The sequence below is a fragment of the Mustela nivalis genome (assembly GCF_964662115.1).
Source record: "Mustela nivalis genome assembly, chromosome: 7".
Lineage (NCBI taxonomy): Eukaryota > Metazoa > Chordata > Mammalia > Carnivora > Mustelidae > Mustela > Mustela nivalis.
In genome coordinates, this window is record NC_139026.1 from 19,381,531 (window position 1) to 19,394,857 (window position 13,327).

A 13,327-nucleotide genomic window follows, 5' to 3' on the forward strand; every position below is an offset into this window, starting at 1 on the left:
CTAAATCCCAAACTTTTCACTGTGCCATTCAAGGATCTTCCAAGCCTCATGTCCAAACATACCTCATGCCTAGCCAGGTTTCCCAAGCGATCCTCTACTTTGGCCACACCAAACTTCTGGTTTTATGGTCATATACTTAGCATTTTTACTCATATCCTGGTGAAGTTCTATTCTTCCTTCAAGCCTAAACTCAGTGTGGCCTCTGGTAGAACCTCTCATAATTGTAATTAACTATTGCTTCCTTAGTAGCTTCTACAACTCTGCTTATATTGGAGAACTTATTTTGTCTTGATTTTATGGCTCTTTCCCTTATATGGTACTGACTCTTATGTTTCAGTCTTTGATCCATTTTGAGTTAATTTTCATGAGTAATGTAAGAGAGGGATTCAATTTAATTTTTCTACATGTGTTTATCCAGTTTTTTCTAACACCATTTGTTGAAGAGACTATCCTTTCCCCATTAAGTTATTCTTGGTTCTCTTGTTGAATATTAGTTGACCAAAACATGAAGGTATTTAATTCTGGCTTTTCTATTATATTCCATTGTTTATGTGTATTATTTTACTCCAGTAAGATACTGTTTTTGTTAATACAGATTTATAATACAGTTTGAAGTCAGCAACGTGTGCTATTTCCAGCTTTGTTCTTTTTCCTCATGACTGTGTTGGTTATTTGAATTCTTCTTTATTTCCATACAGATTTCAGGGTTTTTTTCTTTTATTTATTCTTTTTTTTTTTTTTTTTTTTTTGTTAAAGATTTTATTTCTTTGAGGGGTCAGGGCACAAGCAGGCAGAAGGTTAGAGGAAGAGAGAGAAGTACACTCCTCGCTGAGTGGGGAACCCAATACAGGGCTTCATAATGGGCCCAAGATCATGACCTGAGCTGAAGGCAGCTGCTTAACTGATAAAGGCACCCAGGCTCCCTGGTTTTTTGTTTTCTTTTGTTTTGTTTTGTCTGTTTTTTTGTTTTTGTTCTGTTTCTCTGAAGAATGCTATTGATATTTTAATGGGGATTGCATTGACTCTGCAGATGGCTTAGGGCAGTATGGACATTTTAACATTAATTCTTCCAATCCATGAACAGAGGACGGGTCTCTCCATTTGTGCCTTTTCAGTTTCATTCAGCAAAGTCTTATAGGTTTCACCGTACAGATCTTTCACTTTCTTCGTTAATTTTATTCCTAGGTGTAGATTTTGATGCTATTCTAGGTGGGGTAGCTTTCTTTTTCTTTCAGATGTTTCAATCTTAGTGCATAGTACATCCTGCAACTTTACTGAAATTGTTGACTAGTGCTGATGTTTTTTTTTTTTTAGTTGACTCTTTTTGAGATTTCCTGTATATAAAATCATTTCATCTGCAAATCGTGACAATTTTACTTCTTTTCTGATTTGGATGCCTTTTCTCTGTTCTGCCTAATTGTTTTAATTGGGAATTCTGGTACTACATTGAATAAGAGTAGGGAGAGTGAGCATCTTTGTCTTTTTCTTGATCTTAGTGGAAAAGTCTTTAATTTTTCTCCACTGAGTATAATATTAGCTGTGGGTTTATCCTATGTGGTGTTTATCATGTTTAGGTACGTTCCTTCTATTCCCAACCTTTTGAGGAATTTTATAATTAAAAGAAGTCATGTTTGATCAAATGCATTCTCTGACTCTATTGAGATTATCATATGATTTTTATCTCTGTTCTACTAATGTATTACATTCGACTTGTCTGTTTTCAACCAGCTTACATCCCAGGCATAAATCCCATTTGGTTACAGTGTTTGAATTCAGGAAGACACTAAAATAATTAGTTTACTCATATTTTATTGAGAATTTTTGCGTTTATATTCATCCAGGATATTTGCTTATACTTTTCTTTTAGTATCCTTTTTTTTTTAAAAAAATTATTTATTTATTTTACAGACAGAGATCACAAGTAGGCAGAGAGGCAGACAGAGAGAGGAAGGGAAGCAGGCTCAATCCCAGGACCCCGGGATCATGACCTGAGCCAAAGGCAGAGGCTTTAACCCACTGAGCCACCCAGGTGCCCCTCTTTTGGTATCCTTAACTGGCTTTGGTATCAAGATAATTCTGACCTTGTGGTGTTTCCTTTTCTTCTGTGTTTTGGAACAGTTTGAGAAGGATTTGTATTAATTCTTTAAATGTTTGGTAGAATTCACCAGTGAAGCCATATGATCTTAGGTTCACTGTCGTGGGGTATTTTTTATTACTGACTTAATCTCTTTGTCTTTGGTTTGTTCATATTTTCTATTCCTTCCTGATGCACTCTTCTGGGTTGTCTGTTTTTAGAATTTATCCATTTCTTCTAAGTTATCTAATTTGTTGATATGTGATTATTCATTATAGCCTCTTATACCATTTCTGCAATATCCATTGTATTATCTCCTTTTTTATTTCTAATTTTATCTGAGTCTTTTCTTTTTTCTTAGTCTAGCTAAAGGTTTGTCAATTTTAACAAATCATCCCTATTTTGCTGATCTTATCTATTGTTTTTTTCTGGTCTTTATTTCATTTATTTCTGCTCTCATCTTTATTATTTCCTTCCTTCTAGTCACTTTGGGCAGTTTGCTATTTCTTTTTCCAGTTCCTTGAAGTATAAAGTTAGAGTATTTGAAATCTTCTAAATTTTTTTTTAAGATTTCATTTATTTATTTGACAGACAGAGATCACAAGTAGGGAGTGAGGCAGGCAGAGAGAGAGAGGGGAATCAGGCTCCCCACTGAACAGAGAGCCTGATGTGGGGCTCAATCCCAGGACCCCAGGATCATGACCTGAGCTGAAGGCAGAGGCTTTAATCCACTGAGCCACCCAGGCACCCCAAAATATTCTAAATTTCTTAATAATACATTTATTGCTATATAGTTCAAACTGCTTTTGTTACTTTTGGGGATGATGGCAGAGTAAGAACTAAAGCTCACCTTGTCCCTAGCTATGTCTAGTCAACACCCACATCAGTGTAAATAACCCAGAAAATAACCCAAAGATGCAAAGAACAGACTCTCCACAGCTAATAATAGAGGAAAGTCTATATCAAAAAAATGGTAGGAAGGGTGAAGACTCAATTGGCAGCCAAACTGACCTGTGAGACTGTCTACTAGAGGGAGAAACATTACAGGCACAGAGAAGGGAGAAGAGCAGAACTTACATGAGGCACCCCAAAAATGGTGACCAGTTTTGGGAAACAAATCCCCATAACATTTGGCTTTCTAAAAATTCATGAAGTTAAATGTCTCTGATTTTCAATCAGTGGAGCTTAACACCTGGAACTTTTAAAAATTAGCAGCTCAGATCTGAGAGACTTAGAGGGTGATAGAAAACTGAGTTCTTATCCTTTTTTTTTTTTTAAAGCTATATTTATTTATTTTTTAAAATTTCTTTTCAGCGTAACAGTATTCATTGTTTTTGCACCACACCCAGTGCTCTGTGCAATATGTGCCCTCCCTAATACCCACCACCTTGAGTTCTTATCCTTAAAGAGACAGGACAATAAACAGCCCCACTGAGATATAGCTTAGAAACACCTGGAGTATACGGGAGGATTTATTTACTAATCTCAAAATGTGTGCTGGAAGGGCAGGGATCTTTAGAAGACTTCTCCAGGAACAAAAGAACTGGTGGGTGCCATTCCTCTCCCTGTCCTCTAGCCTAGATACATGGACACTTGTGAAAATCATCCTGAACACCTTCCATCTAGCCTGCTAACAACTCACCCTGCCTCCACACTCTCCTATGAACATACCCCATTCAATCACCCTTGGCAGGAAGCCATCGAAAGCACTGGCATTGTGCAAGCAGACCCCACAGTAGCCAGCAGCACTTCAAAGTCACTCATGCTCTTCTCTGGGGAGGGGGAAGTTAAACTACACCTAACAGTCCAACTGCAACCCCAGCAGTGGGCTGGGGCAGACATCTGGTCTGACTTCAGGCCTTGCCCATCAACAAAACCTTCTCGGGACAAAAGAGGGAGTGTATCCTGCAGTTTGGTGTGACTACAACCTCCATACTGTTTTCCAGAGTGGCTCTGCCAGCTTGCATTCCCACCAACAGTGTAGGAGGATTCCCCTTTCTCTTCATCCTCGCCAACATCTGTTGTTTCCTGTATTGTTAATTTTAGCCATTCTGACTGGTGTGAAGTGGTATCTTGTTGTGGTTTTGACTTGTATTTCCTTGAAGCCAAGTGATATTGAGAACTTTTTCATGTAGTCTGTTGGCCATATGGATGTCTTCTTTGCAGAAATGTCTGTTCTTGTTCTGTGCTCATTTCTTGATTGAATTATTTGTTCTTTGGGTGTTAAGTTTGATAAGTTCTTTCTAGATATTGGATACTAGCCCTTTATCTGATATGTCATTTGCAAATATCTTCTCCCATTCTGTCAGTTGTCTTTTGGTTTTGTTGACTGTTTCCTCTGCTGTGCAAAGCTTTTTGTCCTGATGAAGCCCCAATAGTTCATTTTTGCTCTTGCTTCTCTTGCCTTTGGTGATGTTTCTAGGAAGAAGTTGCTGTGGCTGAGGTCAAAGGAGTTTCTGCCTGTGTTCCCCTCAAGGATTTTGTTGGATTCCTGTCTCACATTGAGGTCTTTCATCCATTTGGACTCTATTTCTGTGTGTGGTATAAGGAAATGGTCCAGCTTCATTCTTCTGCATGTGGCTGTCCGGTTTTCCCAACATAATTTGTTGAAGAGACTCTTTTTTTTTCCATTGGACATTTTTTCCTGCTTTGTCAAAGATTAGTTGACCATAGAGTTGAGGGTCTGTTTCTGAGCTCTATATTCTGTTCCATTGGTTTATGCGTCTGTTTTTGTGCCAGTACCATACTGTCTTGATGATGACAGCTTTGTAATAGAGCTTGAAGTCTGGAATTGTGATGCCAGCAGCTTGGGTTTCTTTTCCAACATTCCTCTGGATATTTGTGTTCTTTTCTAGCTCCATATAAACTTTAGGATTGCTTTGAAAAAAATTGATGGTGTTTGGATAGGGATTGAATTAAACATGTAGATTGCTTTAGGTAGCATAGACATTTTCACAATGTTTGTTCTTCTAATCCATGAGCATGGAACGTTTTTCCATTTCTTTGTGTCTTCCTTAGTTTCTTTCATGAGTACTTTATAGTTTTCTGAGTACATATTCTTTAGCTTTTGGTTAGGTTTATTCCTAGGTATCTTATGGTTTTAGATGCAAATGTAAATGGGATCGACTCCTTAATTTCTCTTTCTTCTCTCTTGCTGTTGGTGTATAGAAATGCAACTGATTTCTGTGCATTGATTTAACATCCTAACACTTTGATGAATTCCTGTATGAGTTCTAGCAGTTTTGGAGTGGAGTCTTTTGGGTTTTCCACATACAGTATCATATCATCTGCAAAGAGTGAGAGTTTGACTTCTTCGGCAATTCGGATGCCTTTTATTTCTTTTTGTTGTCTGACTGCTGAGGCTAGGACATCTAGTACTATGCTGAACAGCCGTGGTGATAGTGGACATCACTGCCATGTTCCTGGCCTTAGGGGAAAAGCTCTCAGTTTTTCCCTAATAAGAATGATATTTGCTGTGCGTTTCTCATAGATGGCTTTGATATTGAGGTATGTATCCTCTATACCTACACTTTGAAGAGTTTTGATCAAGAAAGGATGCTATACTTTGTCAAATGCTTTTTCAGCATCTATTGAGAGTATCATATGGTTCTTGTTCTTTCTTTTATTAATGTATTGTATCACATTGATTTGCGGATGTTGAACCAAACTTGCAGCCCAGGAATAAATTCCACTTGGTCAAGGTGAAGTATCCTTTTAAGGCTTTGTCTTGTTACCATTTTTTGCCTTGAATTCTATTTTGTCTGACCCAACTATGGCTAATCTCACTTTCTGTTGATTTCTACTTGCATTTCTTTTGGTTTCTTCTTCCATTCTTTTGTGTGTCTGTAGAGCTGAAATGAGTCTCCTACAGGCAGCATATAGTTGGCTCTTGTTTTTTAATCCATCTAGTCATTTTGTACCTTTTAATTGTTGAATTGAATTCATTCAAATTTAGAGTGATTATTAATATGTAAGGATTTATTACTGTCATCTTACCATAGGTCTTCTGGTTGTTTTGTATTTATATATTTTTTTCCTTTTCTTTCTGTCTACCTCTAAAGTTGGTGTTTTCCATCACAATATACTCAGTCTTTTTTTGTGTGTTTCATGAATCTACTATAGATTTTTGCTTTGTGGTTTCTTTCTGGCTTACATAAAATATATATAAAACAGTCCATTTTATGCTAATAGCAACTAATCTTTGTCTATAAAGCCTCTACACTTTTACTCCTCTTTTTATATTTTTGGTGTAACATTTACCTCTTTTTATGCTGTAAATTCACTAACAAATTATAGTAGCTATAGTTATTTTTAATGCTCTTTTCCTTTAACTTTTTCTTCTAATTATAGCATTTATTATTTTCTCTTTTAATTTTTTTATTTTTTTTATTAATTTTTAAAAATTTATTTTCAGCATAACAGTATTCATTATTTTTGCACCACACCCAGTGCTCCATGCAATCTGTGCCCTCTCTAATACCCACCACCTGGTTCCCCCAGCCTCCCACCCCCTGCCGCTTCAAACCCCTCAGATTGTTTTTCAGAGTTCATAGTCTCATGGTTCACCTCCCCTTCCAATTTCCCCCAACTCCCTTCTCCTCTCTAACTCCCCATGTCCTCCATGCTATTTGTTATTCTCCACAAATAAGTGAAACCATATGGTGTAATGGTGAGCACTCTGGACTCTGAATCCAGCGTTCCTTTAGCTTTTATACAATAGTTAAGGTGTTAATACACCATCCACCAACCTATTATAAAGTTGGTTTTTCTGTTCTAAATATATTTTCACCTCTACTAGAGTTTTGTGTACCTTCATATATTTTTAAGTCCTCAATTGGCAACTTTTTTTTTTTTTCATCTTCAAGACTTCTTTTCAGCATTTCTTGCAAGGCAGGTATGGTGGTGATGTACTCCTTTATTTTTTGTTTGGGAAAGTCTTAATTTCTCCTTCATCCCTGGCAGATAACTGCCAGATAAAGTATTCTTAGTGGATAATTTTTATCTTTCAGTGCTTTAAATGTCATTCCTTGCTCTCCTGGCCTGTAGATTTTTTTTTTTTTTTTTTAAGAAAGAGACAGCAAGAGAGCAACTACAAATAGGGAGAGTGGGAGAGGGAGAAGCAGGCCTCCCAATGATCAGGGAGCCCAATGTGGGGCTCAATCCCAGGACCCTGGGATCACGACCCGAGCCAAAGGCAGATGCTCAACAACTGAGCCACCCAGGTGCCCTGGCCTGTAGAATTTTTGTGAGAAATCTGCTTATAGACTAATGAGGATCCCTTTGTAGGTTGCTTTTCTTCCCCTGGCTTCCTTTAATTTTATTACTGATTTTTGAGAGTTTCTTTATAAGGTACCTTGGAGGAGGTTGGTTTGTTTTTTCATTTGTTTTGCATTGAGATAACAGGGTGTTCTATTAGCTCTGTGCACTTGTATGTCTAAGGCCTTCCCCTGATTTATGAAGGTCTCAGCTATTATTTCTTTAAAGAATCTCTCTGACACCTTCTCCCTCTCTTCTCCTTCTGGTATACCAATTATTCTTATATTTGTTATTATGATTGAATCTGATACCTCTCAAAGGGTTTCTTCACTTTTTAAAAGTCCAAGTTCTTTATCCTCTTCTAAGTCAATTATTTCTATATTCCTTTCCTCCCAGTCATTTATTTTTTCTTCCATTTGACTTGCTCTGTCACCTAACCTATGCTCTCTATTGCATTCTTCATGTCATTCACTGAATTCTTTAGCTCCAGAATTTCTATTTGGTTCTTTTTAAAATAATTTTAATCTTTCTGGTAAAGAACCACTTCTGTTCATTAATTTTATTCCCAAGTTCATTGAATTGCCTTTCTGAGTTTTTGTGAATTCTCTATCAGTTAAATCTGCATTTAGCTCTCTGTATTTAAATCTCTATATTGAATTCTCTATCAGTTAAATCATGATATTCTGTGCCTTAGAGTTTGATTGCGGAGAATTATTTTCTTTTTGTGATACCATATTTGCTTGATTTTCCATAGTATTTGATGGTATGCAACTCTGATTTTGCATTTGAAGTATAGACACCTTTCTTTGTTATGAAATTGTTTACTTTTCTTATAACTCAAAAGGCCACATGCCCAATAATTTTTATTATTGGCCAGACATGTAGAAGCCCTAAATCAAAAAATAATAAACTATAGCCTGCAGGCTACATCTGGCCAGATACAGTTTTGTTTCTTTTAAAATCATCTCTGAGCTAAAACTGATTTTTTTATATTTGAAGTGTTTTTATTTGTAAGTATTTATATAATACAAAGTATTTTATAGTCTCAATTTTGCCTCTTGGCCCCCAAAGCCTTAATTATTTACTATCTAGCTTTTTAAGGGCAAGTTTCTTGATCTCTGCTCTCAGTTACGTTCTTATCTACAAGAAAGTGTTCCTTGTGCTGTTATTAGATAAAAAAAAGGAGATGATCAGGTGCCTGGGTGGCTCAGTGAGTTAAGCTGCTGCCTTCGGCTCAGGTCATGATCTCAGGGTCTTGGGATCGAGTCCCGCACCAGGCTCTCTGCTCAGCAGGGAGCCTGCTTCCCTCTCTCTCTCTCTCTGCCTGCCTCTCTGCCTACTTGTGATCTCTGTCTGTCAAATAAGTAAATAAAATCTTAAAAAAAAATAAAGGAGATGATCCCTTCAATTTGGTCATGGATTAAGCTGTGCTGGTGTTGGGGACAGTTTGTATAAAACATGGTCCATCTCTGTTTTTTTCTTGTTTCTTGGCCTTGACTGAGAATGTGGTGAATCCTTATCTTCTCAGTCCTAAAAGACAGCAAGAGGCTCAGTTCTGTCCTTTGGAAGGTTTTAATGTTAACTCCATAGCTTATTGCTCATCAAATCTTCAATATATTGCATTATTAGAGATAAAAAAATGAATTTACATAAAAAGGTCAATTTGACAATAAACTAGAAAAATCCTAAAAGGTTTGCATGTAATAACACAGCTTCAAAATATGTAAAGGAAAAGCTGACAGAACTAAAAGTTAAATTCATAACCATATGTGGGGATTTTAATATACTTAGTAACTAGTAGATAAAATAGTTGAATAAGAACATAGAAGATTCAAACAGCACAAACAACATTGATTAATGACATCCATAGAGCATTATATCCAACAATTGCAGAATACACTTGAAACACTCACCAAAATATGCCAGGACATAAAGCAAATCTCAACATATAATGAAGAACTGACATAACATAGAGAATATCCTCTAACTACAGTGGAGTTAAATTAGATATCAGTGACAGAGGGATAACTAGAAAATACCTACATGCTTTGAGGGTAAGCAACACATCACTAGAAAAATTCATAGGTCAAAAATGAGTGGCAACTGGAATACATCTTGATAATGAAAATATTACATGTCAAAACTTATGGGATATAGCTAAGCAGTGTTCATAGAGAAAATTACAGCTCTAAATGCCTATATTGGATAAGAAGAAAAGCTGAAAATCAGTAATTTACATTTCTTTCTTAAAATGTTGGGAAAAGAGAAAATTGGGCCAAAGAACACATAAGAAAGGAAATAAAGATAAAAGCAGAAAGAATGAAATAGGAGGCAAATGTATAATAGAGAAAAAAATTTAAAAAACATAATTTCTATTTTTTTAGAAAAGACTAATAAATTTATTGCCGCACTGTTAAAGAGAAAAGCACTATTGAATTATTCATGAAAAAGAATATTATTACAGACCTTATACATATAACAAGTTAATAGAAGTGTATTATAAATAATTTTATTCCACTAAATTTCAACATTAGACAAAATGGATAAATTTCTTGAAAAACACAATAAAAAACCAACTATCAAAAGGATACCAGAAAAAAACAGAAAATCTAAATAGTCCTATATCTATTAAATACATTAAATCTACAGTTAGAAATCTTCCCACAAAGAAAATTTGAGGTCTAACCAACCTCATTGAGCTTTTCCAAATACGTATGTAAGAAATAATAATGTTACATAAACAGTTTAAAAGAAGAGAAACAGAGGAGAAAATTATCCAAATCAGAGGTCATCATAGCAATGACACCAATCCCCGAAAGAAACATTACAAAAGAGAAATACTGTAGTAGGATATGTTTCATGAACTTATACACAGATATTAGCAAGTTAAATTTGGCAATTAAAGAAAAAAAAAGTATCATGACCAAGTGAGTTTTTCCCCCAAGTTTGCTAGGTTGTTGTAACAATGTTAACAACAACAAAATCATCAATGAAATTCACCACATTAAATAAAGAAAAACTCACATTTTAGTAGTTTTAGAAAAATGATTTGATAAAATTTAATTATAATTCATAATGACTTCAGCAATCTAGGGATATAAGGAAACTGCTTTAACCTGACAAAAGGTATGTACATGGCAAGGTTGGGGGGAAAACGAGTAGGCAGAGCACAGAGGCTTTTTAGAACAGTGAAAATACTTCATTTAATATTATAAGGATAGATAAATGTCTTTATACATTTGTCCAAACTCACAGGATGTAAAACACCAGGTGCGAAGTAAACTCTGGACTTCAGGTGATTATGTGTTAATGTAAATTTATCCTTGATTAAAAAAAAAATGTGCCATTCTGGTGAATGATGTTGATAATGGGGAAGATATGCATGTGTGGAGATAGGAGGCATATGGGAAATCCTGAGACTTCTCCATTTTGTGGTAAACCTAAAACTGCTTTTAAAAAAATAGTCTTAAAAAAATCAACGGGTATGTGCATTGGTGAGTGCTGTGAAGTGTGTAAACCTGGTGATTCACAGACCTGTACCCCTGGGGATAAAAATATATGTTTATAAAAAATAAAAAATTATTTTAAAAAAATCAACGAGAAAAGAAAATCCCAATAGAAAAGTGAGCTATGTATAGAAATTAGAAATCTGATTCTAAAAGTTATAGGCAACCAATTCTGAAGAATGAAGTTGAAACTTTTACGTTGGTGTATTAAAGTGAATAAAAGAGGAAGAGATTATGCTGAGTGAAATAAGTCAAGCAGAGAGAGTCAATTATCATATGGTTTCACTTATTTGTGGAGCATAACAAAAAGCATGGAGGACATGGGGAGTTAGAGAGAAGGGGGTTGGGGTAAATTGGAAGGGGAGGTGAATCATGAGAGACTATGGACTCTGAAAAACAATCTGAGGGGTTTGAAGTGGTGGGGGTGGGATGGGAGGTCGGGGTACCAGGTGGTGGGTATTATAGAGGGCACGGATTGCATGGAGCACTGGGTGTGGTGAAAAAATAATGATACTGTTATGCTGAATATAAATAAATGAAAAATAAAAGAGTAAGATGTCAATTAGCCAACCAGGAAAGGATATTTAATTTGCAGCATAGCTATTAGATAAAGGACTCATATCCAAAATAGGTAAATCACCTCTACAAATCACACAAAAAACCAAACAAACAAAACAAGAACATGGATTTAAATGAGAATTCACAAAAAAATCAAATAGCCTTATGGCCATAACCATATGAAAAGGTGCTGAGCATTACTAGTTGCCATGAAATTTCAAATTAAAATCACGAGATACTACTATGTACCAATCAGAGTGGCTAAAATTTGCAAAGACCTAACAAGTTTCAGTGAGTATTTGGAATTAACTGAAGCTCTAAGATTGCTGGTTGGAGTGTAAACTGGTACAACCCAGTTTTGAAAACTGAAAGTATCTGAAGATCAACAAATGCCTATCTTATGGCCTACTAAGTCCACCCCTCCATAAGTTCCCTTCTGAGATATGCATATATGTTAACCAAATCACATGTAAAAAATGTTCACAATACTATTTGTCAGAGCCCAAACCTGGTAATAAGCCATGTCTATCACCCGTAGCATGGATAAATAATGACACATACCTATTTTCAGGAGCTTAGAAGATCTGTAGACTCACAAAATAGTTCATCTGTTGGCACACTGACCTCTGCATTTCCACAAGTAAATTTGCCTTTTTTTGGACTCAAGCTTGACAGAGGCATTGATTCCTATTAAAAAGCATTTATCTAGCACATTTTTAAAAAGTTTTAAAAATTAAATTAATTTATTTAATTTCAGAAAAACAGTATTCATTATTTTTTCACCACACCCAGTGCTCCATGCAATCTGTGCCCTCTATAATACCCACCTTCTGTTACCCCAACTGCCCACGCCCCCGCCACTTCAAACCCCTCAGTTGTTTTTCAGAGTTCATAGTCTCTCATGATTCACCACCCCTTCCAATTTACCCCAACTCCCTTTTATCTAGTACATTTATCCTTAGGAGTACTCATGAAGCTTCATACTCATGAGGTGCATTTTATGATATGAGAGAGGACTGAAGGATTGGTGGTGGTGGGGTCTGTGTGTTGCGGGGAGAAGAGAAAGTTGGGGAGTGTCTGGGAGTAGAAATGCAAAACACACACCACACACACACACATACACACACACACACACACACACACACACACACACAAAACAACCACATTTGCAAGATGGAGATCCGTATCAAAGAGAAACTCCAGTGCTCGCTTCAGCAGCACATATACTAAAAGAGAAACCCCACCAGCTTCATAATTTTGCTCCAGGTATACATTCTAGGAATACTATATGGCAATGAAAATAAAGTTTACTATGTGTAGAAGAATCTTATGAATATGATATTTAGTGAAAGTTACAAAATAGTATGTATTGTACAATTTCACTCACATGTAGATAAAAAAGGGGAAAAATTAATCTATGGTGTTAGAAATCAGTAGCATGATTAGTGAGGATGTTAGGACTTGGAGAGAAAACAAAGAGCCTTCTTTGAGTCGAAGAATCTTCTTTGATAGATAGATTCTTAGATATCCTATTTCCTGATTGACCATACAGAAAACATTATAGGCTTGGTAGGCCTGTCTCTGCCAAAACTATTCAACTATACTATTGTGTAAAACCAACAATAGATAATATGTAAATAACTGGATATTGCTGTGAACCAATAAAACCTTATTTATAAAAACAGACAAAGACAAGGGAGTTGGGGGAAATTGGAAGGGGAGGTGAGCCATGAGAGACTATGGACTCTGAAAAACAATCTGAGGGTTTTGAAGGGGTGGGGGGTGGGAGGTTGGGGTACCAGGTGGTGGGTATTATAGAGGGCATGGATTGCATGGAGCACTGGGTGTGGTGCAAAAATAATGATACTGTTATGCTGAAAATAAAAAAACCAAACAGACAATGGACTCAACTTGACCTGGGTGCTGTAGTTTG

The 13,327-nt window shown here is 36.1% G+C and overlaps 1 protein-coding gene across 7 annotated transcripts in view; it reads right to left on the bottom strand.

Moving 5' to 3' along the window:
* ANO4 (anoctamin 4) overlaps positions 1 to 13,327 on the bottom strand; it is a 461,396-nt gene that overhangs the window by 26,104 nt on the left and 421,965 nt on the right. The window lies entirely within an intron of this gene.